This window comes from Sinocyclocheilus grahami, unplaced genomic scaffold (genome assembly GCF_001515645.1).
Source record: "Sinocyclocheilus grahami isolate Dianchi unplaced genomic scaffold, SAMN03320097.WGS_v1.1 scaffold507.1, whole genome shotgun sequence".
NCBI lineage: Eukaryota > Metazoa > Chordata > Actinopteri > Cypriniformes > Cyprinidae > Sinocyclocheilus > Sinocyclocheilus grahami.
This window is the reverse complement of record NW_015505686.1, coordinates 507,518-525,132: the sequence shown is the minus strand read 5'-3', so window position 1 is coordinate 525,132 and position 17,615 is coordinate 507,518. Positions and strand designations below refer to the sequence as shown.

The 17,615-nt window shown below is 34.6% G+C and overlaps 1 long non-coding RNA gene across 1 annotated transcript; it reads left to right on the top strand.

Annotated features, from left to right (window-relative positions):
- The first annotated feature begins 1,311 nt into the window (after window positions 1–1,311).
- Window positions 1,312–17,331, top strand: LOC107554576 (uncharacterized). Its single transcript, XR_001605067.1, has 5 exons — window positions 1,312–1,469; window positions 1,986–2,052; window positions 12,246–12,606; window positions 15,703–15,812; window positions 17,181–17,331. It is a non-coding gene; the product is annotated as an uncharacterized lncRNA (long non-coding RNA).
- Window positions 17,332–17,615: the final 284 nt, after the last annotated feature.

The following is a 17,615-nucleotide window of genomic DNA, read 5'->3' as shown; positions in this document are numbered from 1 at the left end:
TTGAATACAGAAACGTTTTGAGCATCGGCGCGGCGTCCCGTGAATTGTTGTCTGAAATGAGAGCGCGTGTTATTTTACATGCTGTGGGACAGAGAGTGGATTTTTTTAAACATCCATTTTCCTCAGAGTCTGAGCGATTATTATCAACAACTTCCCCTCTAACTGACCACAATTTCCCTTGGAGGCCAGAAGGAAGACTTTAAAAGTGGCCTATTTTCCCCTTACGCACAGACAAGGCTCTCATTACAGATTAGCTGAATTGTGACATCATAGACAGATGATTCATTATGACATCACCAGCCTAACACAATTGAACAGTCACTCTAAAACACTTTTCTGTTGTGTAGATATGTGCTTGCTGATCTGTTTGATAGCATTATCTCTTCTTCTAGAATATTTTGCACACATCTGCAAATAAAACCGTGACATCATATAAAACGGCCATAAAATCTTTGTCTTTGCCTCCCTGTCTCTCTTTAATGATAACTGAGACTCCAGCGCAGAGAAATTGGACAAGTGAATGAATTAATAATGGCATATCTGATATCTCATAAATAAAATGTTTCTACAAATATCTGATCTCTTAAATACCGGCAATCGACAGCACTCGGTTTGCTTTTGGGGAAGTGCTTTCTAAAAGGAACATAAACCTTTAACATCGTCTTGCATGATCAGGATATATAATGGCACAGCATAATCAGTACTAAAGCAAGATATAGTTACTGGCCTGTATTGTGCTGTGGATGTAGATATGAAATATTTACTTTTTTATTTCAGCAGAGCTTTATGAAAATTTTAATAGAAACATTTCAAATTTATTTATTGTCATGTCTTTTATAGATTTCTTTAAAGGGGTCATATGATGCGATTTCAAGTTTTCCTTTCTCTTTGGAGTGTTACAAGCTGATTGTGCATAGATAAGATCCCTGAAGTTGCAAAGACTAAAGTCTCAAAACCAAAGAGATATTCTTTATCAAAGTTAAGACTCTGCCACGCCCCCCTAAAACGGCTAATATTTAACCCTTTAGTGTTTATTCAAATGTACATTTACATAGGAATGAATATGAATGAGATCACCCTGCATATACAGTAACAGGAATAACAGTGATTTTTGAGGTCTTGAGTTCTTGAGCTCATTTATCTTGTTCTTTTTGTAATTTGATCTCTGAAACATTCATCTGCTTGTTTAGTACAGACTTTGCAGGGGCCTTGCTGATCATGTAAATGGAACAAACACTGAATTTGAGGTGTCACATGAGCGTTATAGAGAGATACATGCATGCAGCTGAGAGACAGAGAGGGAACCCGGGATGCAGTGGCAGTGTTTGTGCTGACTTTGTTCTTGATGGTGTGACTGTAAATAACGATGTCTGCTGCATGAAGACATTCATCTCCCTTTAGGAGTGAAACCGCTAAACCTGTCAAGAACACGCCTGAGACATATTTCAGCTCAAAATCTAAATAAAGAGGTAAGAGATTATATTTTGGCATTATACATTTGCATTTTGACAATAGCTTTATGGAAGTTTGCATTGCATTACTACCACACAAAAATATATCTTCCTCATTGCTCTATTGTGGTAAAATAATGTTATCAGATATTTATACCTTATTATAGTATTTGTTGTACAGACTTTAAGCTGATTTAGATGTAATGACACCATGATAATCACTAATGAAAATAATGTGGTAATTACCAAAAAACTCAAATCAGAGCACACCGTGATGAGAATTTGAGAGGAAAACATGTTTAACTTTCATGAAAGTGAAAAATAAATATTAACAGTCTCAATAAAAAAAATTTTTTCATTTTCTTTATGCATAATATAATTAGTTTTTTTTGTTTGTTTGTTTTTTTAAGTGAAAAGTGACATGTTTTTGTGAAATGCACGCTTAGCCTTCTGACTGATCTAACTAAGGGTTTCTGGGGCGGGTGACTTTGAATAAATGCTTTTATTTCATTGTGCTTGTGTGATTTCCATCAGAAACAGCTTTGCTGAATGGACTGAAGGCTGTTTGAAAGCACAGCACGCTGGAAGCTGCTCCATTCAGGTGAACGTTTTCATTGTTGTAGCCACAAAACCTCTCAGTATAGACCTGCACAGTCTCTATTTTCTTTTGATTTCTTAGAAAAACACAGTGATCTGAACCAGAGATGTCTTTAGTTGAAGTTTCAGGTCAGTTCATTGTTCGCTAATGATATAGAAAAAAAAAATTTCAGTATCTCAATAATGATTCAGTTGTTTCTGAATATATATATATATATATATATATATATATATATATATATATATATATATATATATATATATGTGTGTGTGTGTGTGTGTGTGTGTGTGTGTGCAACATAAACAATCAATATAGCATCAAAACTTTTCGTTGTATTATGTATTTCAGCAAAATTAACTGTTTATTATTTATGTGATGAATTATGAGTGACCCCTGCTGGCGTTATGTTATGTCATTCAACTTTAATTTTGAGGCCATGCCCTTCCCCAGTAAAAATAACCTCTCTTTTCTCTCTTCTCATGCTGAGAGATAAGCAGTTGGATGCGTGTGAGAAAATATCATATATGGTGTTAAAAACAAATGACAGCGGATGAGAATTTGAGCTCCATAAGATGAGGCATGTTACACCTAGGAACATTCTCTTGCCATTTACTGTCACTGTCATATACTGTACATATTTGTGCTCACTGTCAGGAGTGATTTTTTTAACGGAAGGATAGCATTTAATGAATTTACAAAAAAAAAAAAGTAACATCAATACTGTGTGGTAACCGTTTAATGAAAGCAATAAAGGTACTCGAGGTGTGCTGTATCGCGAATTATCCGACGACCCTAACAACGTGCCTAACAACACTCTTCAGCTGCGACTTATTCACAGTACAGCCTCTCATACCTTAGTGCTCACACACACACACACACACACACACACACACACACACACACAGAGAGACACAGAGAGAATGGTTTTGGTATTTCCAGTAGATTTTAGAAGTTACTGTAAATAAGCATAGCTTAATTACCATTTTTATTATTATCACAGAATCTATAATAATTTGTATTGAATTGGTTTATTTGAGTCTTTTCTTATAAAAATCATTGACCAAATTTTCATTTTAATGATCCAACCTTTTACCTCAGTTAAATCATTTTCATAAACTTGAAGAAGAAAAAAAACGGTAACACTTTATTTTAAGGTGCCCTTGTTACACGTTACATGTACTTACTATTATAATAACAATAAATTATGCATAATTACATGCAAGTAACCCTATAAGCCAAACCCTAATCCTAACCCTAACCATAAGTACATGTAGTTAATTAATATTAATAAGTACTTAAATGCATTATTACACTGTAACAAGGACACCTTAAAATAGTGTAACCAAAAAAACTACAGAGGATGATTTTGCTAAATATATGCACTGTATTACATATTCATTATATATTTGCTTAACATGTTTGTCATTAAATGTTTATGTTTCGACAACAAATTGGAGTAGAACAAAATTATAGAAAAAGAGTGATGAAAAAAACTGCCTCATGTGCAGTTTAAACTGTTATATATAACTCAGTATTAATTGTTTATTATTAATGAATTAATTGATTATTAAATTAATTCTATTTCCAGTTTTTGGTTAAGTGAAAACTCTCTTTATGGTCATCATTTGTTGCATCACTGTTATCACTATTTTTACTTTGGAAATAAAATTGAGAAAAATATGATGAATTAGGACGTTCTCAAATGAAATAATGAATTTCAACTTGTAGAATTGCAATTCTTAATCACAATATATTGATTCGGCACCCCAAGTGTCTTGATAGCACCGTAAATACCGTCACTGTATTTTTACAGTGGATTTCTGGTGAGCACAGCTGCCAGTGCTTAACCGTACATTTGATAGGATATTTTTCACATTGTAAGAAATACATTAAGTTAAAGCTAAAAGAGCAACCTCTGAGTAATGAAATCTTTCTCTGGTTTGTATGTGTGTGATTGAGCCACAATCTGCTCATTCTTTTGGAAGACAATGAATGTGTTTTAGTCTCTATAGCTGCAGTTGTAAGTATGTGTGACTCCAAATCGAGGTTAAAACACTTCAGGAGTCAAACTAAACAGCACACACAATCACATGGACTCGAGCGTTTTTTTAACGTCTCATTATAAATGTTGTTGTTGTTGTGGAGCTTTTGTGTCCAATACTGCACCGCACTATTCATTAAATTCTCTCCATTCAAAGCATTTCTCCACATTGCTATGTACCGTGGAGTGTGCTTACAATGCATTCTGGATTGATTTTGCTCCTCTCTCCTCTGTGCACAAAATTTGACTATGAAATCAGCGCACCCATCTCAGTAACACAATGGAGGACAGCATTTACGGCACCACAACAATATCGAGACTGCAAAATAGCTGAGAGTGCAGAATGAGAGTCATGGATAATGAATACAGGGGGGAAAACAAAAACAAAGTCTGTTTATTCAGGTGTCATGGCCGAGACAAGCTTCTCTATTACTATTAAATATAAATGACTATTAAACGGTAAATATTAAATATTGGCATGTAACTCACTTCATAATTTATGCTTTTGTGCAATTTATTTTTTCAGTGATCAGATCTAAAATAGGCTTGCACTGAAGGAGTAAGTGTATATATATATATATATGAAAAATAAAAACTGTAATAGTATATAAATAATACAAAAATAACTCTCCTCTAGAGCTATTGCAAATTTGAAAATTTTACATATTTAAAATTTAAGATTTGAAATTTTTTTAACATCTATACTTTCATTTCATTTCAATTCATTTCATTTTATTAATTAATTAATTAATTTATTTTGGAATATGCTCATAAGTCGTATTAAATTAATATAATAATGTTAAATTAAATATATATTTCCTTGGGGCTGAGCCAATAAAAAACACAGTCTTTTATAATATGTTGTTTTTATTTGTAGTGGGTATTTATGAGCAGAACTTTGTTTAAAAATATATATAGGCATAATAGGAACGCTATATGCTGTTTAAATATGAAGGCATTTTTCATATTTATTTTACAGGTGTTTTACCTGTGCTTTGAATTTTGCACCTCGTTGTTTTGTTTTAGAAAAAATGTCTGTAAAATTAATCAATAATGTTTTGGCAGAAAATTAACAGTACATTTTCTTTTTTCAAATGTTTTATCTTTTTTGTTGAGCTAATTGATCACAATGCACACATTTCACTTTTTCGTATCACTCTCTTTGATCATAGCATGCACAGAAGCATAGTAGACTTCTTTAATGTCAAAACATGTCCAGGAAGGCCAGACTGCAATATTCCATCTTCTTGTGATCTTATGTCTTGCTAAATCTAAACATTTAGTCACATAATGACTTCAGTTAAATTCGGTAATCCAGGAATAATGTCCTTTTGGTTTGTACAGTGAAATATAATCTGTCAGCTGCTCTGTTTTAATGGACTTTTCCTGTCAGGACCGGACGGAGAGAGAGAGTGAGACAGAGAGAGGTCTAATGGGATTTTACAGCGTCTCATTTGGCTACTAAGACCTCTCTCTCTCTCTCTCTCTCTCGTACACACTCTTGCTGTTAATGCAGAAAGCAGACAGGCTTTTCTGGACAGATTGGCAGAATAGTAGCACTTAACCCTGAGCTAAATCTGACATCGCTGAATATCCAGACAGCACTCTGTGGAGTGTGAGAAAATAATAGATGCAGAGATTGCAGGGCAGACTATATTTGTATGCATAACAGAGCTTGTGGCTGTCCTAATTTGGATGCTACCTTTGCATTTTGGGAGACAACTATTCCTCCATTTGCAGAAGAGAGATGAGCTGCATCTTTCTGAACATTATTCTTTGATATATTCATATGAGTGCTTACAATTAGAAACGGGACTCGTTATACATTTAAATATAGATTTCAGTAACTATTATAATAGTATAATAGTGCTCTACAGCAGGGGTTTTCAGACTGGATCCCAAACAAGGAGTGCTAGGGGTCCTTTGAAAAGTTGACAGAAAAACAGTATGTATGAAAAATAAGTACATATAACTTTTCTTTTCTTTTTCATTTCTGTAGTGAGTAAAAAGCAAAATTGACAAAGTTTACAGAAAAACCTAAATACTTTTAATTATTGAATTAAATAAATAATTAGATTAACGTAAAAATTATTTAAATATTAAAATAAGTACATTCTACATTAAAAATAAGTGCATAAGTGTAAGTAAAAATGCATATTACTGTAGTGAGTACAAAAGCAAAATAACAGTTTATAGAAAAACTGTAAAAATATTGATAAATGAATAAATAAATAAAACTAAATAAATACATAAATAAAGATAAGATTAAATAAGTAATTTAAATAATTAAATAAGAATTTGATTAACATAAAAAATATTTAAATAAATAATACATATAACAGTATTGTACTATAGCTTGTAGAAAATAAAATCTAAATAATTTAATGTAGAAACAAAATATTTCATTTTAAATTTTTTTCTTTGGTTATTTTTCCTTTTTATTTTTTGTTATTTATTTATTTATTTATTTATTTAAATTGTATTTTAATTAATATATTTGGGGCAAAGGTTATAGAAGCCCGTTTCTGCCACTGAATAAAAATTAAAAAAAGGTTATTGCGACATTTAATCTCAGAATTCTGACTTTTTTTCACAGAATTGCGTGATATAAACTCACAATTGCGAGTTATAAAGTTAGAATTGCGAGATATAAACTCACAATTCTGACTTTTTTTCTCAGAATTGCGTGATATAAACTCACAATTCTGACTTTATAACACGCAATTGCGAGTTAAAGTCCAATTTTGAGTGGTGAAAAAGACGAGCCCAGTCTCATGAAAATGCGTATTAATAGTACGCCAAATAAAAATGAAAACTCGTGGTATTGATACGCAAAAACGGACTTTGGCATGCATATGATACGCATGTGTTTGGCGTGCATATAATACGCAGTTTTCGCATTCATATGATACGAAATTTGTTGGCGTGCATATGATACGCAGTATTCGCATACATATGATACGCATCTACCCCACAACCCTAAACCTACCCATAGCGTAGCATATACACGCCAAAGTCCATTTTTGTGTATCAATACCACGAGTTTTCGTTTTTATTTGGCGTGCTATTTATACGCACTTTCATGATATCGGGTTGAAAAGACTGATATGTTCTCAGAATTGTGAGTTTATATCTCACAATTCTGACTCTATAACTCACAAGTGCGTGTTATAAAGTCAGAATTGCGAGATATAAACTCGCAATTCTGCTATTTATACGCACTTTCATGATATCGGGTTGAAAAGACTGATATGTTCTCAGAATTGTGAGTTTATATCTCACAATTCTGACTCTATAACTCACAAGTGCGTGTTATAAAGTCAGAATTGCGAGATATAAACTCGCAATTCTGAGGAAAAAAAAGTCAGAATTGTGAGTTTATATCTCGCAGTTCCCATTCAGTCAGTCACGTTCTACGTTACGTCAGTGACTGACGAATTGGGATCTCGCCGAGAGCCCAATCCCCTTCGAGTGTTAACTAAACAAGCCAATGCCGGCTGGGGTGCCATGTGCAGTGGGAATGCAGCCCCGACTGCAGTGGCATATCAACTGCCTCGAGTTGCAAGCAGTATGGCTGGCTCTGTTTTAACTCACAATTGCGAGTTTAGGGCCTATATCACACAATTCTGAGAAAAAAAGTCAGAATTGTGAGTTTGTATCACGCAATTCTGAGAAAAAAATTCAGAATTGCGAGATAAAAAGTCGCAATTACCTTTTTTATTTTTTATTCAGTGGCGGAAACGGGCTTCCATAAAAGGGTGCTTTAATTAGTGTGATAACAGTGTGCATTGCTTAATTTATAAGAGTCTTGTCAAAAAAAAAAAACAATAAAAAAAAATATATATATATATATTTTTTTTTTTTTTTTCACTGCTATAAAGCATCATGTACTGGTTCGAATTTGGAACAGTGTGGCTCTAGTGAGTGAAATCTTAGAATGTTCCTTTTTTTGTTCGTATTAGTTCTCTTGTTGGCAAGTTAGTTTCTGTACTGATAGTTGATTCTAAATCCATTTTAGGAAAACTCCTTATATATAATCTGTGTGCTTTTCTGGGTATATTAAATATCTCTTGTCTTGTTCAAGCATGAATCATGAAACACCTCTATACAGAGCCAACGACCCGATACAGGAAATAGATGAATTGATCGAATCAAAAATAAATCGTGTATGTCTATATTGCAAAACAATAGTATTGTCTGAAATTTCTGAACAGAAAAATGCTCCATCTAACCTTATTAGACTCACCATCAAAAACCACTAGCAGGTGTCTCGAAAAAGTGCTTTTAATTACAGCTGAGTCATAGCTGTAATTCTCCATCTATCGGAGCACAGACCCCTGCGCTCCAGTGGGTCATGTATTGTCACACAACAACAATGTCCATCATTGGCACAGTCAGGCAAGAGAGCAACAGGGGAGCTCCATTAGATCCATTACGGCACAGTCAGAAGTCGTCATGTTTTGTCAAGAATGTGAATGTACTGTTTGTGCCGGTCAGCTCGGCCCTCTGGGCTGAGGGATTGCTCTGATTAAGCATGAGTTTATAAGAGAGCAAAACAAGAAACAGGATTAAGTGTAAAGGCAGAGATGAACAGGCAATTTATTATATGGAAACCTTGAGAAGGCTGCATCTTAATTATTAAAGGTAATTGAAAGCAAAGCTTTCCTCAAGACAAGCTTTACCTTCAGCTAAGGTATGACCTGCAGGATGGATGCAATACTGGTATTGAAGTGATATGCTTTTAAAGTGGACAAGCCCACATATAATTATTATTATTTTGGCCATTTTCAACATTGGCAAATATCACATTTCTATTATAGAAATATTTTCGAGTGAATTTTGAGAGATTTTTGTAAAAAAAAAAATATATATTTTTTGTACATCTCAATATTCAGAGCAACTACTGTCTACATATAATTTATATTTTGATTTGTAATCAATGCTTTTTGTACAAGGGGGTCTAAGAATTTAATAAAATTGTTGTACAATTGTAAAATTGTCATTTAATTTTCAATAATACAATTTTTATTTAGAAATAGTATTAAACATTATAAATGTAATATTTAAAAGATTAATTAAAAATGTATGTATGTATTTGATTATTTTTCCGCATCATATGGAAGTTTAAGCAGGATAAAAAAGGTAACTGCAACTTTTTATATTTATTTAATTCAGTTTTTATTTTCTCACAATTTGGCCTTTTTTTCTCAGAAAAAAGTTTTATAAACTCAGAATTGTGAGATTCGCAAAATTACAAGATATAAACTCACAATTCTGTGAAAAAAGTCAGAATTGTTAACTAATATGTTAATTCATAATTGCAAGGAAAAGTCAGAATTGAGAGTTAAAAAGTATCAATTACCTTTTTATTTTTTTATTCCGTTGCAAACTCAGAATTCTGAGAAAAATTCAGAACTGCGATATAAACTCAGAATTATGAGAAAGTCCGAATTCTATAGAAGTTTATATCTTAGAATTCTAAGAATATGTCTTGCAATTATGAGACAAAATGAATTATGAATTTAAAAAAAGCTTGAATTGTGAGATATATTCGGAGAAAAAAAATGCAAGGAAAAGTTAGAATTGTGAGATAAAATTACCTTTTTTTTTTTTTTTATTCTGTGGCAGAAAAAAAAACTGAAGTGCGAGATGTAAAATAATGCAGTGAAAAAAGTCAGAACCGGGATATAAACACAAAATTATGAAAAAAGAAAGTCAGATTTCGCAATTATGTGGCCAAAAAATAATTTTCTGAAGGAAAAAAAAGTCTGAATTGTGAGAAATAAAGAATTGCGAAGGGGGAAAAAAGTTTGAATTGTGAGATGAAAAAAAAATCGCAATTACCTTTTATATCAATATCTGCAATAACATTGACTATTTGTAGACCTCTACTATTTACTGTCATTGTAAGGTCCACTACTGCGGTGATACCAGTTTAGTGTTTGTAAGTGAGTATTTGTGGTTCAATGCATTCTGCTTTACTTACTTACCATGGCTGTGTTCAATTTCTCCACCACAAATGAGCTGAAGTCCTATTCACTAAAGCGTGTAGCTAATGTAAAGCACAGACACTGTTTATTCCGAGATTCATCAAAAGCAGTGGTTTTATTAAGAAAGTCCCGAGCTCTTTAAAAGGTTTTAAATGTAATCAGGCAGAGCCCAGACTCAGCGTCTCAGTGTGATCGTGCCATTAATCTTGTTACGGGCCTGCACCCCCTACCAGCTTTAAATATGCATTAAAAAGAATGGAGCCATTGAGCATATTTTGTGTATGAAAGATATTGGCTCGTCATTAAAAAACCATGTTAGCCCTTTAAAGTGAGGAGAGGTGATTTCATGCTTGAGCGGGTGCTGTGCCACTCCTGAGCTGCTGTCCTTGGCAGAGCGTCCCGTCCGCGCACCACTCAAATAACAGCCCTCCACTGACAGCGTGATGGAGCTGAGAGAGGAAGGGCAGAAGAGGAAAGGGTCAAAGGTCAGAATTTGGAGGTGGATTGAGGTCAAGTCCTCTAGGAGTCAATCAAAATCTGTCGTTCATTGCATCACTCTTTCTATCGTTCTTTCTATTATTTTTTATCATTCTATCTATCTGTCTGTCATTCTATCTATCATTCTGTAGTTCTATCTATATGGTTCGATCTTTCTATCATTCTTTCTGTTGTTTTTATCGTTCTGCCCATGGTTTGATCGTTCTGATATTCTGTGTATCTTTAGATCATTCTTTTACGGTTCTTTCTATCCTTCTGTTGATCTTTCTATCGTTCTTTCTGTCATTGTATCTATTGTTCTATATATTTTTCTTTTGGTTCTTTCTATTTTTCTAACTTCTAGCTTTCATTATTTCGTTCATTCTATTGTTTTATCTCTATTTTTTCTATTGTTCTTTCTTTAATTCTGCCTTTCTATCTACTGTTCTGTAGTTCTATCGTTCTTTCTATTGTTTCTATCGTTCTGTCAATGGTTTGATCATTCTCTCTTGGATTCCCTCATTCTATGTATCGTCTGAGCATTCTGTCTATCATTTTATTGTTCGTTCTATCTGTCGTTCATCATTTGTTCTGTCTGTCTGTCTCTGTTTCTATCTGTAGTTCTGCCTGTCTATGTCTGTTTATCATTTCATCATTATATCTTTCTGTCCATCCTTCCATCGTTTCAGCATTCTATCATTTTATTGCTCTTTCTATCATTTTTTTATTTAGTTTGTTCTATCGTTCTATCATTGTTTGATTGTTTCAATGTTCTTTCTATTCATCAATCTATCACTCGATCGTTAAATCATTCTAACGTTCTATCTATGGTTGGATAGTTCTGTGTTTGTCTTTTGCTAGTTTGTTCATTCTATTGTCCATTCCATCCATCCATCCGTCCGTCCGTCCGTCCGCCCGTCCATCTATCTATCTATCTATCTATCTATCTATCTATCTATCTATCTATCTATCTATCTATCTATCTATCTATCTATCTATCTCTTTTGCTAGTTTGTTCATTCTATTGTCCATTCCATCCATCCATCCATCCGTCCGTCCGTCCGCCCGTCCATCTATCTATCTATCTATCTATCTATCTATCTATCTATCTATCTATCTATCTATCTATCTATCTATCTATCTATCTATCTGTCTATCTGTCTGTCTGTCTGTCTGTCTGTCTGTCTGTCTGTCTGTCTGTCTGTCTGTCCGTCTGTCTGTCGTTTGTTTGATCATTCTATCTTTGATCATTCAGTGGTTCTCTGTGATTCTGTCTATCGTTCTATCTGTGGTTTGATCACTATCTATTGTTTTATTACTCTTTCTGTCATTTGTTTGTTCTTTCTATTCTTTCTATTGTGTGATCGTTTAACTTTTCTTCTGTCATTTTTTTCTATGGGTGGATGCATCACTCAATTGTTCTGTCTATTGTTCTGTCATTCTGCACATCGATCTTTCTGTTTGTAGTTCAGTCATTATTTAGCTATCTATTGTTCTATCTGCCTACACTGATCTATCTATCCCTCCATCCATCCACCTGTCCATTTTTCTATCCCTCCATCCACCTTTACGTTGACCTCCATCCATCTGACTATCCATCTCTCCACCCACCAGTCTGTCCATCCATCCATTATGCACCCAATTATATATTTTATGAAGAGTGAATATTTTTATTTTTCTCCCAGCAGAATAGTCAACATGTTCTGACATCCTGCCCTACAAAGATGTTACGGATTCCTGTTCCACGTCCTCTGTAAATGACTAGCAGGAAAGAACTGTGCGCCGACTGACCCAGAAATGAGCGAGACTCATCCACAGTGGGAGAGTGTATCAGTTCCTCTGAGCAATCCCACCGTCGTACCGGCCCCTCGCACGAGACGCTCAATCAACTATGCATGACTTGCCCTTAATAGGTTTCTTCACTGGAAATTTGGAACGGTTGTTAGCTGCTCGACTGGTATGGAACCACTTTGGTCCCTCGAGAATGGAGCTATACTATAGCAGTCTGCAAGAACAACTATCACATGGCCATAGTCATAAAAGCAAGAAGTGAGGAGGAAGGTTGCTATACTAATTTACAATCTGTGTAACGTAAAATATTTGAAGTTTATTATAGTGTCACTTTCTGTCTGGTTGAAATAGAGATGAAAGTAGCCCCAGAGACATTCTCTGCGTTTAATGTCCACTCAGACAATATACTGTATGTATTTGTATGTGTATGTATATATACAGTATATATATATATATATATATATATATATATATATATATATATATATATATACTGGTTAAGGTTACAAAAAAGGTTACAAAAGGTTACAAAAAAGCCTTTAAGTTAGAAAGTTGTAGGATTAAGATCGATCAATCTGTCTGTCATTGTCTATCTACAGTGGGTATAGAAAAGAATCACCCCTGTTTAAAATAATCACATTGTGTTGCTTTGCAGCATGAAATGAAGATGGACACAGTTTTTGTTTTATCCAGCTGTATTTACTCAGTGCAACTTATAACATCCAAGTGAAAGATATAACACCAACATGTCCGAGAAAAAAAAGCTAAAAACAATCACTGAGTTGGAAAAAGAATCACCCTCCTCCTAAACATTACTTGTAAACTCGGGTGTAGCTAATCATCTTAATGGCACACAAAGTCAGACTTTCAACCGTGATCAGCTGTGCTCATTTTGATTAGCTCAGCATGAAAAGAGCTTTCCTGGAGCATTTCAGTCTTTGGTAGTGCAACTGAAGCAAACAATCAACTATGGGTGGCAAGACACTGTCAAAAGATCTCCGGGATAAAGTTGTGGACGGGCACAAGTCAGGAGAAAAAAATTAAAGACTTTATCAATCCCTAGAAGCACCGTGAAGTCTATTATTAAGAAGTGGAAGGTATTTGGTACAACACAGACCCTCCCTGGATCAGGACGTCAATCCAAACTGGATGAAAGAGCCGCGGAAACTGGTCAGAGAGGCGACCAAGAGGCCTTCAGGAACTCTGAAGCAGCTGCAGGAATTTATGACAAAGAGTGGTCATTGTGTGCATGTGACAACAATATCACAAATTCTCCACAAATGTGGCTTGTTTGGGAGGGTTGCAAGAAAAAGTCACTCCTCAAGAAAGACCACATGCAGTCACGACTGAGCTTTGACAAAACGCACCTTAAGATTCTGAGGCAGGTGAGACTAAAATTGAATTATTTGGCCTCAACACCAAACGATACATCTGACGCAAATCCAATACAGCTCACCATCCAAATAACAGCATTCCTGCAGTAAAATATGGAGGAGGTCATATCCTGTTATGAGGTGTTTCTCTGCAGCAGGGACTGGAGCACTTGTCAGGATAGAAGGGAAAATGGATGGAGCAAAATACCATCAAACTCTTGAGAAAAATCTGCTGCCCTCTGCCAGAAAGTTGTCAATAGAAAGAAGGTTTACCTTCCAACATCACAATGACCCAAAGCACACAACTAAACTGACACCGTGTTTGAAGGAGAAAAAGGTGAATGCATGACCTACTCAGAAACCAGACTTAAACCCCACTGAAAATCTGTGGAATGACTTGAAGACTGCAGTCCACAAACGCTCACCATCAAGTTGAACTGAACTTGAGCAGTTCTGCAAAGAAGAGTGGGCAAGTATTGCAAAGTCTGAATGTGCAAAGTTAGTAGAGACAGAGATAAATCCCAACAGACTGAAGGCTGTAATTAAAGCAAAAGGTTGTTCAACAAAATACTGCCACAAGGGGGTGTTCCGTTCAACAAAATACTGCCACAAGGGGGTGATCCTTTTTCCAACTCAGTGATTCTGTTATTTATTTTTATTTTTTTTCCCCGAACGTTGTTCTTTTTTCACTTCGAAGTTATAAGTTGCACTGAGTAAATACAGCTGGATAAAACAAAAACTGTGTCCATCTTCATTTCAGGCTGCAAAGAAACAAAATATGATTATTTTAAAGTGGGTGACTTTTCTGTCTGTCTGGACCGTGATTTCACCAAGTACAACATGTTCCTGGATCAACGTCCTTGTTTATCCTGGAACAACATTCCAATTAACCAATCAGAATTGAGGGATAACTTTTCAGGAAATGTCTGTTTTAGGCTTCTGATCAGGGTTAGGTGCTTCTATCATTTCACACTGATTTTAGGAATAAATTATGGGTAGGTATTAAGTTTAGTCTATATTTTTGGACCGTAATGTTGATCCAGGAACATATTTTACTTGGCTCCGTCCATCCATCCATCCATCCCTCCCTCCCGTATCTGGGCACAGCTTTGGTCATACCTATATCATAACAAATTGAGTGTTTAATGAATTCTCATGCTGTCCGTGTTCCCTGATCTACAACAGAATTTCTCATTATTTTTTCCGTCACGCTGGTAACCTTGCATGCAAGTCTATGTCTCTGATCACAATATGAATTAGTGAAGTGCATGGACAAATATTCTCCAGGCTCATGCTGGGAACCTCTTACCCACCAGCTGAGCTTTCCAAATGGATTGATATGATCGATAGGATTCCCTTCACTGAATGAGAGCTTCAGCGAGGTGAGAGCACTCATACAGACCTTTATCTAACACACAGACACTCTGTGACCTGCAGCTTTTGTTGACACGGAGCTGTTTGGTCTTGTCTGTAAGTAAACCGTCTCTTCCAGCTGTGCGAATTAATTACAGGATGCATTTAAAAAGTTATCAGCAAAGCACAATGAGGTTTGTGTGTGTGCATTTGTCATTTAGTCCAAACCTGAAGATGTCCTAAAACATGCATATTTACTCAGGTGGATGTCTATAATATGTTAAGTGAGGAAGAAATTAAGCTAATTATAATTGCTACAGACTTACCCTGACTTTGCTTTGACTTAAAGTACAAAATACAAAAAAATGTGATTTATTAATCGTTTTCACCTTTGAGAATGTCTCCAAATGAATGTTTCGTCAGATTAATTTTACTAATTTGTGCCCAGAGAACAGCTAAAACAAGACACACAACCACGAGGTGATTTGTTGAGCAGCTGTTCAGGCACTGCAATCATTGTATTAGTGCGATTGTAATTAGTGTTGCATGTTTTGATGCACAGTCAGTATCCTTTACGTGTGAGCTGTGTTCCTTCTCTAACAACTTACATTTGAATTCATTAATTTAGGTCACACGTTTATTGAAAGCAACCTACAAATATGAGATGCAAGGAGAAACCGTAAACCAACTTCCATCTGTACCACTGCACAGGACGAATCTGCTGATAATAAATTGAAGGTACAAGAGCACTAGATTTTATTTATCCCAGTCATCCTATTGTGTCGTGTAAATGTAAGAAAAATGTAATGTTTGTTTTATTGCATGTAGCATTCAGTTTGTTAGATAATGCTTTAGTGTTATGATCTATCAACTTTTACAGCATTTGTTAATTTAAGTTCATGTTAATTTCTACATGCACGACTCTTTAAAAGTGTGGGGTCGGAACTTTTTTATTATTATTTTTTAATAGAAATACTTTAAGAATAAGTCAAAGAAATACTTAATACTTTTCTTTCAGCAAAGTGACAGTAAATATATTTGTAATTTTGGAGTTGGTAATATTTTTTTATGAAAATGCATACTTTTATTCAGCAAGAATGCATTAAATTGATCAATAGGGAGAATAACAACATTTATAATATTAAAATGATAATGTAAAAAAATATATATTTCAAATAAATGCTTCCTATTCGAACTGTTCATCAAATAATCCTGAAACAAAAGTATTTCATATTGTTCAACATTGATAATAATAAATATTTCTTGAGCAGCAAATCAGCATATTAGAAATAGGAGTAATGATGCTGAAAATTCAGCTTTGCATCATAGAAATAAATTAAATGTTAAAATATATTCAAATAGAAAATAATTATTTTAAATTCTCATAATATTTTACTGTTTTTACTATATTTTTGATCAAATAAATGCAGCCTTGGTGTGAATACAAGAGACTTATTGCATTAAAAATAATAATAATAATAATTGAAACATTTACAAATCTTTCCGACCTCAAACTTTTGAACAGGAGAGTAACCGGATACATTTAGTAATTTCAAGTTAAATGAACATAATATATTATTAATTAATAGTGATAGAATGTGGTATAATTATGTATTCATTATTAACATTAACTAAAAAATATATCATTTTTCATTCATTTTCATCCATTCATTTTACCCATTTAATTATTTTAAACTGTTTCAGTGCATCTGTGGCTCACTGTAATTGAATCATTTTAATAAAATCCATACCAAAGGATGATTTATGTGTAAAACAGATCTCACTGATAATTGCATGTTCGAAGATGCTTATTCTGTGCTGTATGAATAAACGAGCGACAGGTGTCAGGCTGCTTTTCACATTCAAACCAACATGTTAAAAAAAAAAAAAAATCCGTCTGTTTATTTACCATATGCCACATGCTGTCAGATGAACACATCTGCTCGTTAAATTAGCCCTCATATCAGTTCTCTCCTCCGACATGAGTTCCTTCAGCTGTTAGACAGTAACAGATTTCAGGTTTTGTCTGCATAATGATGAATGCATGTAACATGTGAAGCATTTGTACTTATTTTGGGTGGTAATTGATAATGTGTTGAATTGCAGGGCACTGTCACCACCTCCTGTGCGGGTCATTAAGAAGCAGTCGCTGTCACCTGTCACCAGCCGATGTCAGTCACTAGCCATGATGAGCAGCTATTATTTTTTTTAGAAATATCGCCGATTATTTTTATGTTTTGATGGGATAACAAGCTCCGATGAGAGGTAATGCAGGTTGCAACTAAACAAACGCTATAGCTGACCTCTGCAACTCTGAATCTTGTTCCGCTTCAGGCTTGTTGCAGCATTGTTGCTGCTAGCGTATAGCACAGGGCCGCAGGATGACTTGTAATGGTTGACATATGCTTTCTCTTTATCAGCCACCGTACTCTGAGGCTCTTCCCCAAGGGCTTCACAGACGGATGTCAGTTTTGAGAGGAAGTGAGCCAGCGGGTTTAGATTGACTTAGTTTAAGAGCTGCTTAACACATCAAAGCCTTTA